At 44.2% G+C, this 22,953-nt stretch overlaps 1 long non-coding RNA gene across 3 annotated transcripts in view; it reads right to left on the bottom strand.

Moving 5' to 3' along the window:
• Positions 1-3,179: 3,179 nt before the first annotated feature.
• Positions 3,180-22,953, bottom strand: part of LOC138758049 (uncharacterized) — a 174,584-nt gene continuing 154,810 nt past the window's right edge. For 2 of the 3 annotated variants that reach the window (XR_011354095.1, XR_011354094.1), the window contains exons 6-7: positions 11,095-11,178; positions 3,180-4,863 (exon numbers count right to left, since the gene is read on the bottom strand). This is a non-coding gene — a long non-coding RNA (uncharacterized lncRNA). The remainder of the gene's footprint in view (positions 4,864-11,094; positions 11,179-22,953) is intronic. The other variant, XR_011354096.1, reaches the window with a different exon arrangement.

Consider the following 22,953-nt stretch of genomic DNA (forward strand, 5'->3'; position numbering starts at 1 on the left):
CTTTAAGATCTACCTCTTTGTCCAAGCTTTTGTCCCTTGGTGACCCAGCATCCATCTTGTTTGATGATGCTCTATGAAGTTTGCTCTACTAAAAGTGTTGTGGAGAGTTATTAGGTGACCTGGGGAGGATGGACCAACTGAAAGAACATGGGCAGGGGACTGTGCCTAATGCAGAGAGCCTACAGACAAAAGGGTCAACTTCATTGAGCACTCAGCAAAGCAGTGTTTCTGAAGGATAAGTTTGCCATAATAGGTGGTCTCAGATACCTTGTGACTGCTGGACTTTGTGACTATGGCTGTCAGAGTCAATGGCAGAATCACTACTGCCCTCAATTTCTTTGCAAATGCTTCCTTCCAGAGCAATGATGGGGAGATGAGAAGATGGACAAAAGAACCCAGACCCAACACAAGCTTGAGGAATCACATATCATCTTCTTTCTAGTCTAGATATTCAATTCTACAGCTTCAGGAAACTTGATTTCTTGGCCTGTTTTAGTCATTCATCTGTAATATCAGCTCAGCTTGATCAGATTTATTGTCAGAGTACATACATGACAACACATACAACCTTAAGTTCCTTTTTCCTCCTGTGAATGAGGCAGAATTACCACTCATTGCTAGTGCAAACTGTACACTGCAGAAACATGTAAACAAATAAAAGAACTGTAAACAGGTAAGGAATGTAAACAAATTGACTGTGCAATATGGAGAGAACAAAGAAAATCAATAAAGTGCACAAGTAAAAGTCCTTAAATGAGTCTTTGATTGAGTTTGTCATTGAGGAGTCTAATGGTGGAGGGGTAGCAGCTGTTCCTTGACACCTAGACCTTTTTTCTGATGACAGCAGCAAGAACAGAGTGTACGCTGGGTGGTGTGGGTCTTTGATGATTGCTGCTGCTCTCCAATGGCAGCGCTGCCTATGGATGTACTCAACAGTGGGGAGGGTTTTGCCTGTGATGTCCTGGGCTGTGTCCTCTACCTTTTGGAGAGTTTTACACTCAGGGGTATTGGTGTTTCCATACCAGACTGTGATGCAGCCACTTTCAACCACACCTTTGTAGAAATTTTCCAGGGTTTCTGGTATCATTCCAAACCTCTGCAAACTCCTGAGGAAGTAGAGGCACTGACGTGGTTTTTCCACAATGCCATTAGTGTGTTGGATCCAGGAAAGATCCTCTGAGATAGTGACTTCCAAGAACTTAAATGTGTTCGCCCTCTCCACCTCTGATCCCCCAATGATCACTGGATTGTATACCTCTGGCTTTCCTTTCCTGAAGTCAACAATCAGCTCCTTGGTTCTGGTGACATTGAGTGCAAGGTTGTTGTTGGTGCACCATTCAGCCAAGTGTTCAATCTCCATCCTGTACGCTGACTCATCCCCTTCCTGTATACAACCCACTACTGTGGTATCATTGTCAAATTAGTAGATGGTGTTATGGTCATACTGAGCTACACGGTTGTAGGTGTAAACTGAATAGAGCAGTGAGGGGGAGCTAAGAACACAGGCCTGTGGTGCTCTGGTACTGATGGAGATTGTGGAGGAGAAGTTGTTACCTATCCTCACTGATTGTGGTCTGGAGTGAAGCACTCACCTGGCCTGATTCACCCAGCCTGATTCACCCGGCCTGATTCGCCCGGCCTGATTTGCCCGGCTTGATTCACCCGGCCTGATTCACCCGGCCTGATTCACCCGGCCTGATTCGCCTGGCCTGATTCGCCCGGCCTGATTCACCCGGCCTGATTCACCCGGCCTGATTCACCCAGCCTGATTCACCCGGCTTCTCCTCCTGCTCAGCATTTCACAAATCCTCCTTTCTTATGCCTACGTTACTTTGTCTATACTCTGTCTGTCATGATAATGAATATGTATGAGATGTACCGGAAGTCACGTGGTATGAGAGAGAGATAAGAACACAAGCAAGAGAACAAAGGAAACGGGAGAATAAAGCCACTGGGAGAAGTTTACCTGATAAAACTTGTCCCAGTGGCTTTATTCTCCCGTTTCCTTTGTTCTCTTGCTTGTGTTCTTATCTCTCTCTCAACTTCCTTCGTAGTCACAGCTTTCGGTGTCGACTGAATAGCTACGAAGCGTACAAAGCTCTCTGTTTCTGTTCCCAATTCTGACTTGGATTGTGGACCTCCAACCTTCACCAATCTGGACAGCGAATCTGCAATGTTTGCTTTCCCTGCAATGTGGATTACTTTATATTTGTAGGATTGTAGTCTGAGTACCCATCTCTCTATTCTGGCACATGGTTTGGATCTAGGTGCATAGATCACCTCTAATGGCTTATGATCTGTGATGAGTTCAAATTCAATGCCGTATAAATATGCATGGAACCTCTCACAGGCCCATACAAGTCCGAGTGCTTCTTTCTCTGTCTGAGAGTATCTTCTCTCCACATCTGGTAATACTATAACTCAACTGCATAAAATTTACTTCCTACAGTACTCAGACATCATGCCAGGAGATAATGTTCTAGTGAGGCATGAAACTGGTGGTAAGCTAGACACACCTTATTACCATCAACCCTATACTGTCGTATCCAGAAGTGGCAGTATGGTGACAGTCAAGTCTCCGACTGGAGTCCTGTATAAGAGAAATGTCTCAGGTGTAAAAAGGTACCAGTCCAGAGATACATCGAGCGAAGAGGTTGAAAGGCCAATACGAGATGCTGAAACTGAGAAACCTGATGATGTTCCAGAGGCAGTTACCAGCACTCCTGATGAAGTGACTAGAGCGCCAGAAACACCCAAAGCCGTGGCGAGCAGTATTTCCGACGCTGAGAGTGAACAATCGAGAAGCGACGACAATATCGCAGGCAGGCCGAAACGAAACCGGAAAGCGCCCAAACGATATGAAGACTTTGTGCCATAGTTTTAATAAGAACTTTGGGACAGTATTTAATCTTATATCATAAAGTGCATGTATGAGTGCTGTAGGAAGTAAATTTTATGTAGTTGAGTTATAGTATTACCATTAGTTACGATGTTTGTATGTTTCCGAGGGATATTGGTAAGTGAAGGTAAAGTTTATTTCTGATTAAAGGAGGGATGTCATGATAATGAATATGTATGAGATGTACCGGAAGTCATGTGGTATGAGAGAGAGATAAGAACATAAGCAAGAGAACAAAGGAAACGGGAGAATAAAGACCCAGAGAAGTTTACCTGATAAAACTTGTGTTTAATGTTTTATTAACTTCACATTTCGGGCCACAAATGTGACACTGTCCAGATGTTCCCATGAGAGAGATGACCTGATTTACAGCTTAACTACATGGTCACCCTGGTTTTTATCCTATTAAAGACATACCCCCTTCCACACCCTACAACTTCTTTAGTTCCCTTTTTAGTTCTGATGAAGGGTCTTTAAACTGAAAATTTGACTCTTTTTTTTCACTTTCCACATATTCAGTTTGAGATACTGAGAATTTTCAGTGTTTACTGTTATTAAATTTCCAGGCTTGCAAATGTATTGATTTTTTGAAACTGGCAAAAATTTTATCACTTGTTGCATAGTCTAAATATGCAAGATAATAACATATGAATTTTGTATGCTTCCAAAATTCTCTTCCCTTGAAACCGAATTCAACAGCCCCACATCATAATGATCACACATTTGATACTTGCAACCAGGAGCAAGTTGCTAAACTGACACCTTTAACAATACAGCTGTTGATGGGGAAAAAACATTGAGATGAAGACAGCAGAGACAGAGCATCCACCATTCATCAAACATGACCTGAAATACTTCAGCTTAAATTGTCACATGAACAAAATTGCTGAGAGTACGAGCTCATAACATTACAGCAAAGGGGACCGAGTTTGTGAGACTTGAGCAAACTGAAACTATTACAGGCAGTTTAATTTCCAAGTTTTGTTTTCTGCACAATTCAGTGAACATTGGAGTTGTGCTTTCACGGAAGTCATTTGCTCGTCTCACTAAATGGAATGCTCCTTGCAAACCTTATTCCCAAAGCAATGTTTTATTGACAGATATTTCACCATGAACTGTGGCCAAGAAAAACAGACAGGCATTAACTGCACTGTATGTGTTTCCTACAACCCAGAGGGAAAGTCATAAACAGATGTCTCTGTTTATATTACAAGTCTTAACTTATGTTCTATTTCTCTTGACCTCCAGATTGCTCTCATTTACATTGGCTTTATGTAAAAACATTAAATATTTATCCAGATTTAGATTCACCTGCAGAACCTACTGAAATCTATTCATTGGTTCTGTGAGAAAATTAAATTGAATTGTTTATTATCATGTGTTCAGAGATGCAGTAAAAAGTTTAGTTTTGCATGCCCACAAAATGTTATCACACTCCATAGAGTTATCAGAAAACGGTAACAGGATTAATCACGATGACAGCAAAATTAAGTTAAATTTTAAATTAAAATATTAATTGTTGTAATTCTTGTCTCTTTATGTTTTCAATGTTCTGTCAATGCCCCCCTGAGCCACCACTCCAGTTATTTTTTTTTACCTAAACAGCCATTAATGGGAACTTGAGTCATAGGGGATAGATGATTTTTTTACTGTGGACCTGCACTGGATACCCAGCACAGACCAGGAAAATTACGGCATGTGCCTACTCTTTGCAAACAAGCTGGACATGTAATTGGATCTCATGTTGCACTACAGGCAAAGGACACCCCTAGCCAGGTATTACTCCGAATATTATGAAGGAAATTGAATAGTTGCATGAGATTTTCCTGGTGTGTTGAAACCATTGTCTTCACCACCTTTTACGATCACCTCTCCTCTTCTTCTAACATCTCCATCTCATCCCATGCCTTCACACGATGATTACCATGGAAATGTAGGACCAGTAATTCCTCACTTGGGAAATCCTGGAATGAAAACAGAAAATGATGGGAAAATTCCACTGGTCTATGGAGAGAGAAACAAATCTCATGTTTAAATTGATAATCTTGCACCAGGCTGCGGATAAAACTTACCAGATTTCTATAACGTGTACAGGGGGTGCATTAATGTCAAATATGTGAGAGATGATCACAAGGGAAAATAGGAGCATATATTGTTGTAGCAAAGGCACAAAGGGGAGAAAATATCATAGATAAATAAATAAATACGTAGACATTGCAAGTAAAAGCCAAGTGCTTTTGTACTTGCACAATAACAAGGGAAACAGTTTTGCAAAATTGGAGGATAAAATGTTGAAAACCAAAATAAAAACAAAAAATATTGGAATCACTCATCAGGAGAACATCTGAAATGAATTGAATTTAACTGAGTTGAATTGTTTATTGTCAAGCTTCAATGAAAACCTTCATTTTTTGTGCTAGACTGGCAAATCTACCTCTACATCGTAGAGTGTGTAGTGAAAGAATAAAATCACAATGTTACAATAAAACAAATGTTTTAGATTTTATTTACATCACCATAGAAGCTGATTCCAGCCATCTAAAGCTGTGCCACCCAATTACACCCAAATTAACCTACAACTCCATATTTTTTGGAGAGTGGGAGGAAATCAGAGTACCCAGGAAACCTACGGAGACACGGGGAGAATGAACAAACTCCTGACAAACATGTGAAGGCTATACTGTTAAAAAGACAAAGGAAAGTTAAACAGTGCAAGACTTTATCTTGTACCAATGGGAGGTCCACTTAAGAATCTGTGTTTGAAGATGGAATCGAGGGAGGGCAGGCTGGTTTGCATGATGGCCTGAGCTGTGTTCACAACTCTCTGCTATTATGTTTTATTTACATAGAACTTGTGTGATTTCCCATTCTGAAGTTTCTCCCTACCTTCAGAGAGTGGCCATTCACACGGGAACGACCAAAACTCCAAATATCCGTATCACATTGCAAGTTTAGACAGCATACCTGAAGTGTGGTATTTAAGGAGGCTGGACAGTTTAAATTGCAGGCGATCCATGAAAATAACTAGGGGTCAAAGAGGTAAAATGTCGGATTGGGAATGAGTACTTATTCCCGTTCCTATCTTTTTACACAGACTGCATTTCGGGAAATTGGGAATAATTTCCTGGAACACAGCGGCTGTCTAAAATACTTAAGTATGATGCATCTGGACAGGATGCTATATATGGTGCATCTATCAAAGTTGGGAAGTGGCACTGTGGACATACCAAATTTCCTCTGGTTTCTGAGGAAGTAAAGGCATTGGTATCGGTTTTTTTGGCCATGGCATCAATATATGAATCTGAGGAGAGCTAGAGATCACAGTTCAGATAATCAGAAAGGGGGAAAACCTGCAGAGAAAGAGGGAATGGGAATAAAGAATCTAAGGGACGGTATGAAATGGGTTGGGAGAAGAGTTGAATGGTACAAGTGGTGATTGTGTGAATTGAAAGAGAATGGTAAAAACTTGTGAATATCATGACTGTGGGTCAGGGGGATGTGTAAAAAGGATAGTGCAAAAAGTCTGAAACTGCAGAAGAGGAGTGGTGGGAAAAAACTGAGAACTTATAAATTGCGCTGTAGGACTGGAATAGTTGATTATTTGAGACTGGTGAGTTCAATGTTGCATGATGTGCCAGTCTGAGAATGAAGTGCTGTCCCTTGAGTTACATGAAGCTTGCTTTGAAAAGTGCGAGAGGCCAAAAGCAGGGAATTCAGAGTGGAGGTGAGGTGAAGAATGAAAATGACAGATAACTGCAATCTTATGATCACTCTGGCAGATTTTTGGCCCATGAAACCTGTGTCACCCAATTAACCTATCAACTCTGTACGTTTTTGAAGATGGGAGGAAACAGAGCATGAGGAGAAAACTCATGCAAGTCACAGGGAGAACGTACGAATTTCTTACAGACAGCGCCGGATTTGAACCAGGGTTCGCAATGGCGTTGCGCTAACTACTATGCTAACATGTCACCCGAGATGCCACTTAAAATCACAAAAGAGTCTCATTTTCCTATTTCTCTTCATTTATTTTGTTAGGTGGATTCAAAACAATTATATTTTTTTAATTTAGACATACAACACGGTAACAGGGCATTTCGGCCCACGAGTCCATGCTGCCCAATTTACACCCCCGGTATATTTCGACTATGGGAGGAAACTGAAGTCACCGGGGAAAACCACGTATACACGGGGAAAATGTACAAACTCCTAACAGTCAGTGCAGGATTTGAACCCCTGTCCCGATTGCTGGCGCTGTAAAAACATTGCATGAACTGCTATGCTCCAGCGGTGTCCTCCTGCATATCCCCTGTCCCTTTCACAATGGGCTAACCGGTATGCCGATTCAAAACGAATCGGTGATGATATCCATCCCCCCCCACCACCCCATCCCCAGAGCATGCCGGTTCGCAAGCATTCAATTGCCATATTAACCAGTAGGTTGGTGGTTAATTACTGGGTTAAAGTGCCAGTGTGAATAGGGGTATTAACTTCAACACAATGAAGCATCCCATTTCATCTTCAATTTGATCTTCAACTTGTTAACTGTTGCAATGTGACTCATTGTTTGGCATTTATATCACTTTGCTGTTTTGAATTTGCATTGCTTTTCTGGGCTATTGCCATCATATCTCCCACAAGCAAACCCTGTGGGCATATTCTTTGACTCCGTTTAACTGTGGTTGTCTGCACAATGGCTCTGTGACTATGTACATAAGTGGCCATTTGGAATAGGTGAAGCTGATTTGCATTTAATCATACAATCTCAACAGAGGTTGTTAGCTGACAGGCTTTTACTAAAGCTCAGACACACAAAGTACTTTGAAATTAATTAATCCACAAATCAGTTCATCTCTGGGAACATTGTTAAGGAAGTATTCAAAGTAGTAGTGTAATAAAGGGGTCTTCATCGCTACATTAATCATTTGGACTGTCCATTTTGAACCTTTCATTAATATATTCTCCAAAACTGGGCCCATGGGTAAACTACAGTATGAAGTGAAACACAAAAGTCTGCAGACACTGGATTGTAGTAAAAACACACCAAAATATTGGTCTTCCAGCATCCAAAGCTATATTGCTGACGTTTCACGCCTGAGTCCTTCTTCAAGGAATAAGCAGAATGAGCCAAGAGCAGGAAACCTCAGAATCCAGACTGTGCTGGTTGGGGGAAGGAATCTGGACCAACATTGGATATGATAAGAGAAATAAGAATTTATTATGTCTGTGAAAAAGGAGACAGGTATGGTTTCTACACAGCCGCTGTGTTCCAGGAAAATATTCCCATTTTCCTGGAATGCATGCTGCATAAAAAGCTCAGAATGGGAATGAGGGTGCCATTCCCATTCCAACATTTTACCTCCTAGATCCCTTGTCAATTTCCCAGAACGCCTGCAGTCTAAAGTGAACTGCAGGCATTCTGTGAACATCGGGCTAAAGAATAGGACGTTGCCACAGTGGCGTTGCAAGTCCCGCCTCTTTACTCATCGCACTTCCAGTTTGCTGTATAAACTCGCATAAAGAAATGGAGATTTGGAGTTTTGGACGTTCGTGTGTGAACAACCAATGCAGAGATGTCGGAAATTCTTCAGACCGGTAAAATCACATAAAGTCTATCTAAAAACATAAAGGAAAAGGGAGAGACAGAGCTGGCAGTAGGTGACAGGAGGGGAAGAAATGAGATGGCGGGGTGGGGGGGGGGGTAAATGAAAGCCAAAAAAGTCAATATTAATGCTATCTGGTTGGAGGGTGTCCAGTCAGAAGATGAGGTGTGGTTCCTCCAATTTGTGGTGGTCTCGATCTGCCAGTGCATGAGACCATGGACAGACATGTCAGCAAGGGAATGTGATGGAGAATTGAAATAGGCGGCCACTGGGAGATCCAAGCTATTGCAGTCGACAGAGTCCAGGTACTCAACAAACCACAACAAATCTACAGTACGAACTGGAGTACAAACAAGTCCCAGAAAATAGGGACACGGAGTATATGTGCTTGTTGGTAGTCCCTGAAAACGGGACCAGGAGTCCAAAGTGTTAATCGCTGACTGAGTCATTAACAGGGTTAAAGTTCTTTCATTCTATACTTCCTTGGAAAAGGAAACATCAGTGCTTTTTTGAGGTATAAATACATTGATGAGAGTTTTCTGTGCTGGGCTGAATTTTAAGAAGTGCCCTGAGTCCTTTCTTTTATGAATCACTTTGCTCAGTATTTCTGCATTTACTGAATTTGAATTTATATGCATAATATAAATGGCCCCAAAAAAAATCATCAAACCATAGAACACTTGTTTCCATGCTGTAATTGTTATATGGTTACTGCAGCACAGAAACAGGCCCTTTGGCCCATCCAGTCTGTGCCAAACTATCATTCTGCTGAGTCCAGTTGACCTGCACCTAGATCATCACCCTCCATATGCCTCTCATGTATCTTTCCAGATTTTTCTTAAATGACAAAATCGAGCCTACATTCATCACTTCAGCCGGCAGCTTGTTCCACACTCTCATCACTGAAGCTTGCCTAATGTTCCCCTTTCACCTTTTACCCTTAACTCATGTCCTCTAGTTCTTGTCTCACCTAACCTCAGTGGAAAAGCCTGCTTGCATTTACTCTATCTACACCCCTCATAATTGTATACAGAGTATAACTTTATGAAATCTCCCCTCATTCTATGAAACAAGGAATAAAGTTCTAATCTGTTTAACCTTTCCATGTAACTCAGTTCCTCAAGCCCTGGCAACATCCTTGTAAATCTCTACCCCCTTTCAAGCTTATTGATATCTTTCCTGTAGTTTGTTGACAAAAAATCCACATAATACTCTAAATTTGGCCTCACCAATGTCTTATACAACTTCACCATAACATCCAAACTCCTGTACTTTGATTTGTGCAGGCCAAAATGCCAAAAGCTTTCTTTATAACCTTATCTACTCATGATTAAATGGTGGGGAAGACTCAATGGGCTGAATAGCCGATTTCTGCTCCTATATCTTATCATCTTATGGTCTACCTGTGTCACCACTTTCAGGGAATTATGCATCTGTATTCCCAGATCCCTCCATTCTACTGTGCTCCTCAGTGCCCAACTGTACCATAAGTCCTACCTTGGTTGTCCTCCCAAAGTACAACATTTCACACTTGTCTACATTAAATTCCATCAGCCATTTTGCGGACTATTTTTCCAGCTTGTTCATACCCCACTGCAAGCTTTGAAAGTCTTCCTTGCTGTCCACTACATCTCCAAACTTAGTGCCATCAGAATGATGAGAATTAAAGGAATCTAAATCCTATTAGAAAAGTTATTTGTTTCCAGTGTAAGAAGGTTAAGTAACTGTTCTGTTGCCTTCTTTGGACCTTGTTCCATAAAATGATAACGTCATCACCTATGCATGTACCCCCAATACATTGTCTTTTTGTTCCAAATTCCAGCATCGATGGTATTTTGTGAGTTTCATATTAATTCAACTGCTCTTTAGGTCAGTCCCAAAAATTAATTTTGATAGAACCAGGAAAGGTATATAATGAATGAACACATAAATATCATCTAATTTACACATATCTTGAAGTCATATTTAACACCATTGCCTCAAAATTGTGCCACAAATATATTTTTGCAACCCCCTGACTAATGGACTGTCTGCAAGAATACACATCATTCTTGTTCCATTAAACAGAGGTTTGGCTCTTTTCCTTTGCTGTACTTATTATAGTTTGTTGATTGTAATCAACAAGTTCATAGGGAATCAAAGAACTCAAGACCTTTTCGTAGGTTACAAGAAGGGGCCCTGTCTGGAGACCCTTATGTTAAAGTGTGACTGCGTTATGTCACACTAATAACAGATTTCCCCTTGACCCAAGGGTAAGTTTGATGCTAGCTTTCCCACACTTACAATGAATTTCATAACTTACTGATTTGTATATTACACAAAATGTCTGGCAATGTGGAAAATTCTTCATCTCAGCACATGAGTATGCTTTTATAATTTGCATCAGTCTTTCCTTTTGCTCTCGGTTCAATTTCCTTTGTAAGCTCTGGTCATCATGTGTCCTCCTCCAGTTGGGTGGGAGCTGCTCTGAAGTAACGACTTTCCCATGACTGCTGCCAACATCGTACAGGGGAAGTTGAAACCATACCATTGTTGGTGGTAATTTTAAAAGCATTTCTGTAATATTGAGGCTCAGATATGTGCATGGCTCACCTCATTTAAACCAAAGACACGAGGGCATCTCAGGCTGCTCCCTCGTGGTCAGGACTGCGTGGCCACACATGTTGTCAAGCGCAGCTTCTTGGAGCAAGATTTAAGAATGCTTACTGATGAATTTGTCAAAAATCAAGCATAAGGCAAACTTTGTGTACGAAATAGGTGCTGTGCTGTATTTTATATTTAACACCAAATCCGAATTACAACAGTAATGACTTCATTCCCTTTATGAACCTTTATAACTAGATCTGCATGTTTCACACACACTGCTGATTTTGTAGCAGCTCAGAGATGTGGCTAATGGGTCAACACTGTGACTGCTTCAGGCTGAAGGTCACATGGGATAAGAAAAAACAGAGCAAGAGGGCAAGAACTTGAGGTGAGAAATGGGGTGAGGGGAAGAAGTGAAGTCAAAGGGGCAACCCAGTGGAATGGATTATGAGCATGAAAGAGTTTTAAGAGTCAAGTGGACTCCACGTGTGGGTTCTGTGACAGGCCGGGTGGGTTAATGATTAGATCGCGGATGAATTTGGGGGTCACAATCTCTGTGGCAAACTAAGTAAATCCAATAAAATCCACAGGATAAATGGTGCGTAATATATAATAAACAAAGTCCCAGCAATGTCCCTTTAAATCATGCAGGATTCACTACTTTCCGCATCATGTTTTATAATCAGCAAATATAAGGTGAGATTTAAATGTGAACTGAGGGGCACCTTTTTCACATGGAGGGTGGTGGGTATATGGAAAGAGCTGCTAGAAGTAGTGGCAAAGGTAGGTACAAATGTAACATTCAAAAGACATTTAGACAGGTACAAGGTTAGGAAAGGTTTTGAGGGAAATCGGCCGAGCATAGGCAAATGGAACTAGCTTGGGTAGACAACTTGTTCAGCTTGGGCAAGTTGGGCTGAGGAGCCTATCTCTGCACTGTAAGTCTCTATGACTATATGTCTCTAAATTATGGAAACCATCAGTCACAACATTTTGATACCATTTCTGCTGTTAAGCAATTAAATCAGCCGACATGGCCTGTTTCCACGCCGTAAACAGTTATATATGGTTATAATTATATATATAAGTTGCCTCTGCTGAGGTAATTTCTCAGGCAAATGAATCCTGCCTTAGGATAAATTGGGAAAAGAATTTCTCAGACTATAAGAATTACCCCCCACCCCCCCCCCCAAATAGTTGGAAATGTTTAAAAGTGGGCAAATGTTATTTTGTATACTTGAATTGCATACGTAAAACAGACATAATTAAATTCAATTTCTGGACAATTATGAGCACTACTTTAACCAATAAAAAAAAACAATTGGTTTATTTACTTGGTTAAGTTAGCAAGAGGAATAAATTTCATCTAAACAGATGAATAAGTTTGGTTATTAATATCAGTTTAATCAATTTCCTCCTTGCTTTCTTTATGTGGTTCTGTAGTACTAAAACAATGATCTTATTCTCAACTTCAATGAGATCAAAGAATCTATTGTGAACTTTAGGAAGGGGGGGGGGAAACAAGGGACCAAGCACCTGTCTTCATTTGTGGGATGACATTGGGGAGGGTAGTAACTACAAGTTCTTGGCGTCAACATATTGGAGGACCTCTCCTGGATCAACACATTGGGGCAACCATGAAGAAGACACTAAGGAGTTTCTCTATGCAGTTTGAGGAGATTTGGCATGTCTTTGAATGGTCTGTGAAAAGTCCATAAGTGTACTGTGAAAATTATACTTGCTGGTTGCATCATGGCCTGGCTGGGAAACTCCAGGGTTCTAGAATTTAGAAGGCTGCAGAAAGTGACATACTTAGATGAATCCATCATGGGCACTGCCCTCAAGTGTTTTGAAGACATCTATACAAGACACTAGCCCTTTACACACAGGCTAACCAGTAGATTGGCCATTCAGTGAACCAGTTAAAGAAGCCATTTTTACCATTTACACTGGACCACTGTTAACTGGTTCTCTGTGTCCTTTCGCACTCCTCACAAGGCATCCTAGGGATAGGGGATTCTATCCTCTACTGGTGACGTCTGAGTGATGCATTGAGCAATGGTGGACCTGCCCTAAATCCTGATCAATGTATTGTGATCTTGTATTTAAACAAAATTAATCATGGCTAATTATAACATAATTAATCATTATGTACAGTACTGTATGAGCCCTTCAGCTCCTGTTGTTGTACCGACCTATATAAACCTTTATAATTTTATAAAATATCTTAGGAAAGTTGTATAAAACACATGGCCGTACAGTTTATAAACACCATGGGAAAGTTCTAGCGGCAATAGTGCACAAATTATAAAGACCATGGGAAAGAGCGATGGCAGACCTGTCCTCCCAGAATTCCATGAGGCAGGGAAAGGGCTATATGCATGGAGAACTCATGGAGGGGTTACTCTGATGCACAGAATTTTGGGAGGGCAGATCCGCCATCTCTCTCTCTTCCATTGTGACTTTCCCATGGTCCTATAGACATTCATTAAGTTTATATAGGTCGGCAAAGTTTATACCTTCCTTTGAATCTTTTATTTCCTTCACATTCCTGCACTCACATAAAAACATAATCAACGTGTCACTACTTTATCTCAAGATATCCTATGTCCCTTTCACACTGGGCTAATCAGCACGCAGACGCTGGGGATGATAGAATCATCCCTGATGTCTTATGACGCCTGCATGCTGATTAAAGAGCTTTCACACAGGACCCTTAACCTGTAGATTGACTGTCAATTATTGGGACAAGGTGCCAGCGTGAAAGGGGCTAAAGCCTCAAGAAAGCTATCAACATCACAAAGGATCCCCATCACCCTTGTCACACTCTCTTCTGATTGCTACCTACAGGCAGAAAGTACAAAAGCCTGAAGTGCAACGCCTCTAGGTTCAAGAATACTTTTTTTTTGCATTAGGTCCTTTGAGGTGGACCCTCCACCTTGAGGGTGGCGGTAGGAGTGGATCTTAATTTGCAGACTCACCTTTAGGTGGCAGCCCTAAAAGGCTGCTGCAGTGTTGCCTGGTCCACCTGAAAGAGCTTATTCATATCCAGAGGCACCTCATAGCACCTCCGGATCTGATGGAAGCAGGGCGACTGGTGCCGCAGTGCCACCCGTCATAAATATGCGGCATAGCAATGGTCGTCTTCCCTACCCATTATCCCCCATGTAAGTGGAACTGCTCTGTGTTTCCCACACAGTTCCAGCTGTGAGGGGATTATGGGTAGGGAAGACGGCCATTGCTATGCCGCATTTTGAGCCACAGTGCAGGGCCGGCCAGCCGGGCTGTGACTGCCTGCACCAGCCACCCCCCGATGTCCCCCTACGGCCGCCCCTGCCCCGACAGTGACCCCTGTCCCGATGGCCCCTGCCAACATCCCCTCCCCAGTGGGGCGGGGACTGTCAGGAAGTGAGGCACTGGGGGAGGCTGTCAGGTAGCGGGGCAGTGAGGCTGTTAGGTAATGGGGAGGGGGGCTGTCAAGCAGCGGGAAGTTAGGTCGCTGGCTGATGGAGTTGTCAGCCCATTCCCAGGCAGCCGCTTACAGCAGCCGCACATTCAGGTGCGTCGGTGAAGCGTGGCACTCCGCTTGGGGTTGGGGTTGGTACCTCGGAGGTGCTTCTGCCGCAAGGGGAGATATTCTGCAGCTTTACAAGGGGGTCTTCAAGCCACCTGAAAGGGCCAAATAGCTATCAGACCTGTGAACCTTCCCATACAACTCTAACCAGAGGACATCTAAATTGGCATAAGGTAAATAATATCAGAGTTGACTGTGTGACTCAACATGTGGCAGAAATGTGTTTCAATTTGTGGGGCAAAAGCACCAGTAATAGGGAAAGAATTGTTCAGTTGCTCAGTTAGGATGAGCTTTAGTTGAATGAGACTGGGAACAGAGAGAATAGCAACCACTGCAGTTGAGGCTTTTAACAAGGTTGTGGAGTTGGGAAGATTTTTCATGGAGGTCAGTTTGGAAATTTTGGAGAAAGAAAAAGTGATAATACTGGTTGAAAATGGACACTGTGCACAATAAGTGAATGCTTCCTATAGAAAAATGGTAAAAAGATAATATTTTGAAGGGTCTTTTTTAACCTGAGCACAAGCAACATTCAAACCAAGGTAGGTGAAGTAATGGGATAAATGGAAATAGGATGTTCCAGTCTCAAAGACTTGATTGCAAAGTGATCAAGTTGGTACTAAATATTCCAGACTAATTAGTTTTTGGAAGATAGAGGCAAAATGAAAAAAATGGGGTAGAGTAGCCCTGGTGTAAAAGAACAGAGTGAGGTGGTGGTAATGGAGAAGGACCTTAACTCAGAAGGTTAAAAGTAGAATCCATTTGGATGGAGCTCAGAAACAGCAAAAGACAAGCAATTTGATGGGAGTTGTTCAAAGGCCCTCAAACATTTGTCATAAGGTAAGGCATAGTAAAATCAGGAAAGTAAAGGCAAATGTAACAAAGGTAATATAATGATCACGGGGAACTTTGAACTACAACTAAACTGGACAAACCAACAAGCACAAAGGAAGAATTCATGGAGTCTAAAAGAGTTAGCTTTCCAGAGCTGTATATTGAGGAAACAAGGAAAGAATGGGTTATTTTAGATCTAGTACTGTGGAAATTTATGTTTATTGTCACATGTACCAAGGTGCAGTGTGAAAGTTTGTTTTGCGAGCAGTTCAACTTGATATCCTGTATTTATTATAGGAAGTAAAACAGTAGAATTACAAGAAAAAAAAATCACTTAGTACAGAGAAAAGGCAAGATCATGTTACAAGTGTAAGATTCATTTAGGCAGGAAAGACTCTGGCAGTCCATGATCTCATACTCAGGGAGGAGGGTGGCAGAGTGTGACCAGGGTGAGATGAATCTTTTAAACATATTGACCATTCTTTCCAGACAGCAGAAAGCATACATGGAGTCATTAGACAATATGGGTGCGGGGTGGGGTGGGTGGTGGGACTTGTGTGATGATCTTAACCAAATTTACAACTCTTGCAGTCTTGGTGGAGCAGTTCCTGGACCACTCAGTTATGTTCTTAGATAGAATTTGCATGATTTTACTGGTCTGAAGAATGTCCGACATCTCGGCATTGGTCATTCACACACGAACGACCAAAACTCGAAATCTCCATTTCCTTACATGAGTTTAGACAGCATACCTGAAGTGCAGTCATTAAAGAGGTGGAACTTGCAAAGCATTTCATCGATATGTGGTATTTCATCGATATTTCATTGTTCATGGAATGCCTGCTGTTAACTTTAGACTGCAGACATTCCAGGAAATTTACTAGGGGTCTAGAAGGTAAATTATAGGAATAAGAATGGCACCCTCATTCCTGTTCTGACCTTTTTACACAGCAAGCGTTCCAGGAAAATGGCAATAATTTCCTGGAGCTCAGCGGCTATGTAAAAAACATAAGTGATGCACCATGACAGAATACTTTCGGTGGTGCATTTGTAGAAGTTGTTGAGGCATTAATTGGAGCAATTAATTAATAATCAGGTAATTAAGGGGTATGAGAGAATAGTAATCATAGCTTGATGGAATTTTATGTTAAGACTGAAAAACATTGAGTTCAATCTGAAACCAGGGTCTTAAATCTAAACAAAACTATGAAGACATGAGGTGTAAGTTAGCTTTTATTGATTTGGAAACTTCATTGAATCTCATGGCAGTAAACCAGCAGTGGCTAACAGTCAAAGTATCAACAAAGAGTTCCGTAAATATATATCCCTCTAAGGCACAAAAACACTAACAGGAAAAGTGTTCCAGCATAGCCAGCAAGAGAGGTTAAGAAGACTATTAGATCAAAGCAAAAAGCTGAATACATTGCCAAAAACAGCAGTATGCTGAGGCCTGGGAGAGTTTCAGCAAATATGGAGAAGTCGGTAAGGAAAGGACAATTAGAATGCAAGGATAATTTAGTGAGAGACATGAAAACTGAATGTAAAAGTTTCTAAAAACTGTAAAGGAAATGATTGGCCGTCATTAATGTGAATCCCTTACAGATTGTAAAAACATAATGCTGGAGAAACTCAGTAGGTCAAAGAGGGTACTTTATATAGCAGAGATAAAGATACATAACTAACATTTCAGGCTTGAGCCCTTCATCAATCTATGGAAAAATATGGGAGGCTTCCGAACAAAATGGGTGTTTTATTTGGATATGCTTGCAGACATTTTTCCATTCATTAATGAATGGCAGAAGCCTGAAACATTGGTTGTGTATCTGTCTTTACAATATAAAGTACATTGTTTGACCTGCTGAGTTTCTCCAGCATTGTGTTTTTACTTCATCCATGGTACTGCAGACATTTATGTTTTACTCTTAACAAATTGTGATAGGAGAAGCTACACTGGGAAATATAAGACCAAAAAGCAATAAGATATTGGAGCAGATAAGCTATTTAGCCCATCGAGTCTGCTCTGCCACTCATGAATGATCCATTTTCCCACAGCTCCACTGCCCAGCTTTCTCCCCATATTCTTTGATGCCCTGGCTAATTAAAAGCCTATCAATCTCTACCTTAAATGCATCCAATGATCTGGCCTCCACAACTACCTGTGGCAACAAATTCCATAGATTTACCATCATCCAGCTGAAGAAATTCCTACGCATCTCTGTTCTAAGAGGACGCCTGACAATCTTGAAGTTGTGCCTTCTTGTCATTTCCCATGGTTTCCCACCATGGGAAACAACCTTTCTACATCTACTCTGTCTATGCCTTTCAACATTTGAAATCTTTCAATTAGATTCTCCCTCATGCAAATATAAGATAAACAAGTATTTTGTATCTATCCTCATTGAAGAAATCACAAAAATCTCCAATGAAGAAAGTGGAGTATTTAAAGTCCAGAGTAATTGAGAATTGAATGAAATTAACGAGTTTAAAAAAATTATTAACAGAGTTAAAAGCTGACAATCCAAGAGACCTTCGTCCGAGGGCTACACTCGAGGGCCATCCGGCAGAAGCTGCTGGAAGACAACATCTATGCCCTAACCAGGAATGTGGAAGTGGTCCAAACCCTGGAAGCAGCAACCCTGCATGTTGAAGCCTTCGATTCTGGTTCCCCCAGGCTCCCTCATTGGTCCTCTCACACTGCAGCTGCAGCCCCAGGCCCCAGGGGAGGAAAATGTCGCTGCGGCAGGCACCTGGCGCCCCTGCAAGTACTGTGGGTCCTGGTGTGGGTCAGATCAATGATCGCGCCAAAACTGCCCAGCTGGGAACTAGTATTGTTTCCGATGCGGCAAGAAAGGCCATTTTGCAAAAATGTGTCTCTCTAAACCTTCCGGCAGCTCAGTGGCCTTCTATGACCTCCCTCCTCCCCCACGGACCCCCCCATGTGCACATGCCGGGCAGCGCCATTGTCCCTGCGATGACTTCCGGTTTCCCCGACTTTGACCGCGCAACATCTGGTCTGGCCAGCAACTATCGTAGCGTGTGCCCCGAGCATCTGCAACAGCCCTCGCCCTCGCTGCTCGCTGAGAACTATAGCGATGTCACTTCCGGCTCATGGTGTGACGTCACTTCTGGCTGACATAACGACGTCTCTGCCGCTGGCTGTGATGATGTCACTTCCCCCGGCGCAGCAGACACAGCTGGGGAAGGAGGCCAGCCATGCAGCAGCTCCCCACGTGCTGCCGCCATCTTGGCAGCACCCGACACGGAGAGCCTCCGACAACATTGAGAATGATGTGGTCAACACTGGCGATGACCAGGCCGCCCTATCGACACTCCCCATGCCTCCGGGTGCCATCAGCTGCCACACGCCGCACCCAGTGACCAACAGCATTATGGACAACACGTGCGACGACCAGGCCACCCTATCGACGCTCCCCATCCCTCCGAATAGCAATGACTCCGATTCCGACTCCGAGATGGTCCTGGCCTCCACCACGGTGACCAGGGACGTTCCCCACGATCTTGGGCGCTCGATGATGGACGTGCGAGTCAACAGGCAGATAGTAAAGTGCCTATTGGACAGTGGCAGCACCAGGAGCTTCATTCACCTGAACATAGTCCACTCCCTAAGGTTAAAGGTCCACCCCACCACCTGCTTGATTGCCCTCGCCACCAAGGATAAGACTGTTGGTAACCTTCGGTGCTGCTCGGTCGATATAACGGTGGGAGGGGAGACTTACACAGGATTCAGGCTCCTGGTCATGCCCAAACTCTGCGCACAACTCCTCCTGGGCCTGGATTTCCAGTGCCACCTGCAGAGTGTTACCCTTGCCTACGGGGGTCCCCAACCTCCACTCACATTGCACAGAACGCCAACCTACCATCCCCGGCCATATTGCGGCTTCTCCACACAGTGCATCACCTCACCAGCTCTCTTCCCAAATCTTGTGCTAGGCTGCAAGCCAATCACCACCAGAAGTAGGCGCTATTGCGCTGCAGTCAGGAACTTCATCAAGTTGGAGGTGTGGTGACTTCCGGCAGAAGGCATTATAGAGCCCAGTAAAAGCCCTTGGAGAGCCCAAGTCCTGATGGTCAAAGGGGGAAGTAAGCCAAGGGTAGTCGTGGATTACAGCCAGACCATTAATCGGTACACCCATCTGGATGCCTACACCCTGCCGAGGATCTCTGACATGGTCAACGAGATTGCCCGTTACTGGGTTTTCTCCAAGATTGACCAGAAGTTGGCGTATCACCAAATCCCTATTCACCCAAAGGACAAGCCCTACACTGCCTTTGAGGCAGATGGGCGCCTGCACCAGTTCTGCCGGGTTCCATTTGGGGTCACGAACGGGGTCTCCATCTTCCAGCGGGAGATGGATCGCATGGTAGACCGGCAGCCATGGACGAGCAGGACCATGATGCTAACCTGGAAAATTTCCTCCAGACAGCCACAGAGCTGAACCTCATTTACAACAAGGAGAAGTGTTCAGCACCACCCGCCTCGCCAACCTGGGGTACATCGTGGCCCATGGAGTCGTCGGCCCAGATCCGGAAAAGATGTGCCCATTAATGAAGTTACCCCTCCCCCCCACGCTAAAGGCCCTCCGCAGGTGCTTGGGCCTGTTCTCTTATTACTCGCAGTGGGCCCCTTACTTCTTGGACAAGGTCCGCCCACTGGCCCAAGCCACAACTTTTCCCCTCCCATCTGAGGTGCAGGCAGCCTTTACCCGCATCAGGCAAGACATTGCGGACGCCAGGATGCAGGCTGTGGATGAAGACTCCTCCTTCCAGATGGAGAGCGATGTCTCTGAGGTGGCCCTCACTGCTACCCTTAACCAAAGGGGGCGCCCAATCGCTTTCTTCTCCAGGACTCTTCACGGCTCCGAGCTAGGGCACTCCACCATTTAAAAGCAGGCCCAGGCGATTGTGGAAGCGGTAAGCAGTGGTCTGATACCGCTTCAAACCGTGCATCTTGGCGCCTCACAGTTTGGCGGGCAGCAACCTCCTTTGAAGAAGACCGCAGAGCCCACCTCACTGACAAAAGGCAAAGGAGGAAAAACCCAACACCCAAGCCCAACCAACCAATTTTCCCCTGAAACCGCTGCAACCGTGTCTGCCTGTCCCGCATCGGACTTGTCAGCCACAAACGAGCCTGCAGCTGACGTGGACATTTACCCCCTCCATAAATCTTCGTCCGCGAAGCCAAGCCAAAGAAGAAGCCACTGGTGCCACTACCTGGCTGGCAGGAGATTCATGCTCCTCACGGACCACTGGGTCGTGGCTTTCATGCTTAACACTACCCACAATAGGAAGATAAAGAACGACAAGATCCTGCGCTGGAGAGTCGAGCTGGCAACCTATAACTATGACGTCCAGTACCCCCCCAGGAAGTTTAATGACTCCCCTGATGCCCTCTCTCGCACCTGTGCGTCTATGCATGATGACAGGTTCCAGGCATTGCATGAGCTCCTCTGCCATCTGGGCGTCACCTGGTTGTACCATTTTGTTAAGTCCCAGAATCTGCCATACACTATCAGGGACGTCAGGGACATGACTGAGGGCTGTCAGGTCTGTGAGGAGTGTTAATCCCATTTCTTCCACCCCCCCTCCCCCCCAGGCCCACGTTGTAAAGGCTACTCAGCCTTTTGAGCGTTTCGTCGTGGACTTCAAAGGGCCCCTGCCTTCCATGAACCAAAACGTCTACTTCCTCATGGTAGTGGACAAGTACTCACTCTTCCCTTTTGCCATCCCTTGTCCGGACACCTCCACGGCCACCGTCATCAGGGCTATGGGGCAGATTTTCACCATATTTGCCTACCCCACCTTCATCCACAGTGACTGGGGTTCAAGTTTCATGAGCGACAAGCTGCGCCAGTACCTGACGGCGAGGGGTATCGCGACCAGTCGCACGACAAGCTACAACCCAAGAGGCTACAGGCAAGTGGAACGCGAGAATGGGGTGGTCTGGAAGGCAGTCCTCCTGGCTCTCAGGTCAAAAGGGTGGGCCGTTGAGTTCTGACAGGAAGCCCTGCCTGAGGCACTCCATGCCATTCAGTCACTGCTGTGCACAGCTACCAACGAGACCCCTCACAAATGTCTGTTCTCATTCACCAGGAGGTCGGCGATTGGAAAGTCACTCCCAGAATGGCTCACGTCCCCACAGAGCCAGGCTGGCTGTGGCTGCAGCAACTCATAAGCATGTAAGGACACACAAGGCCAAATCCCTGGTGGAGCAGGTTTTCATCCTTCATGCAAACCATAACTACGCTTTCGTTAGGTTCGGCAGTGGCAGGGAGAACACCATCTCAACCAGGGACCTGGCACCAGCAGGAACACCCACCACACCATGCCATCCTCCAACCCAGGACGACGCTGACCGGGCATACATCCAAGAAAGACAGGCAGCTATGGGGCACACAGGGCCTCCTTGACCATCAGGGGCCAACTTCAGCCTTAGGAGACAAACCTGCCCACCCCCACCCATCCAATACGACCCACATACGTCAACCCCGGTCCCCCTGGCCACCCCTCTGCGTGGCATCATACACACCTCTGCCTCCAACCCCCTCCACTTCCCCTCTGACCAATGACCATGAGCCAGTCCTACAACAGTCACAGAGACCCCGGTGGCCGGTGAATCGTCTCAACCTGTAAATATTGTATCTACATAGTGGGTGTGAATCCTTGTTACTGACCCCACTCCCCTGGGACAATTTTAAAGAAGGGGATGAATGTGGTGGTACACCACCGGCCTACTGCAGGGGACAACCTCTGTACCTGCAGGAGTGTAAGGGGACAGGACAACACCTAGCCGGCTGCCAATCAGTAAGCCTGAATGGATCAAGCCCCACCCGGTCGAGTGTCAATCACCCTCTGGGATATAAGCCTGCGCCGGCCTCCCGAGGCCTCACACTGAGTTGCTGCAGCCACAGCCAGCCTGGCTCTGTGGAAGATTTTGTGGATTAAAGCCTGTTGTTCAGTCTTTACCTTGTGTATGCCTGATTCTGTCTAACAGCGCACCACAAAATGGTTGGTCTATTCCAAACTGTTTCCCTGCAGCCTCTTCCACTCCTCCAGTGAAGCCCATATTAGCTGTAAATTTTATCTCCTGCTGGTCACTTTGCAAGCTTTTGGAATGACCACTGAGTTCTCCAACTTCAGGTAAATTGCTCTTATTGTTTCCCATTATCATGCTTTTCTCTCTTTCTCACCTTGTTGCTATAAAATACCTCCTCATCAGTCAGTTCTCATGCTCCTTAACACCTGAGTTGTCTAGAGAATCTCCATATAGCCTTTTTCTTATGCCTCACTTCTCCCCTCACGCCTACCCCATCTCCGCTCCACTCTTCTAATTCTGAGAAGATGAGTTCCTCCACATTTTCTACTTTTCTTTGAGAAATCAGGAAGAATGAAAAGAGAAAATACAGCCAATTGACCTGACATAAATGCTAGGGAAAATGCTG

The sequence above is a fragment of the Narcine bancroftii genome, chromosome 3 (genome assembly GCF_036971445.1).
Source record: "Narcine bancroftii isolate sNarBan1 chromosome 3, sNarBan1.hap1, whole genome shotgun sequence".
NCBI lineage: Eukaryota > Metazoa > Chordata > Chondrichthyes > Torpediniformes > Narcinidae > Narcine > Narcine bancroftii.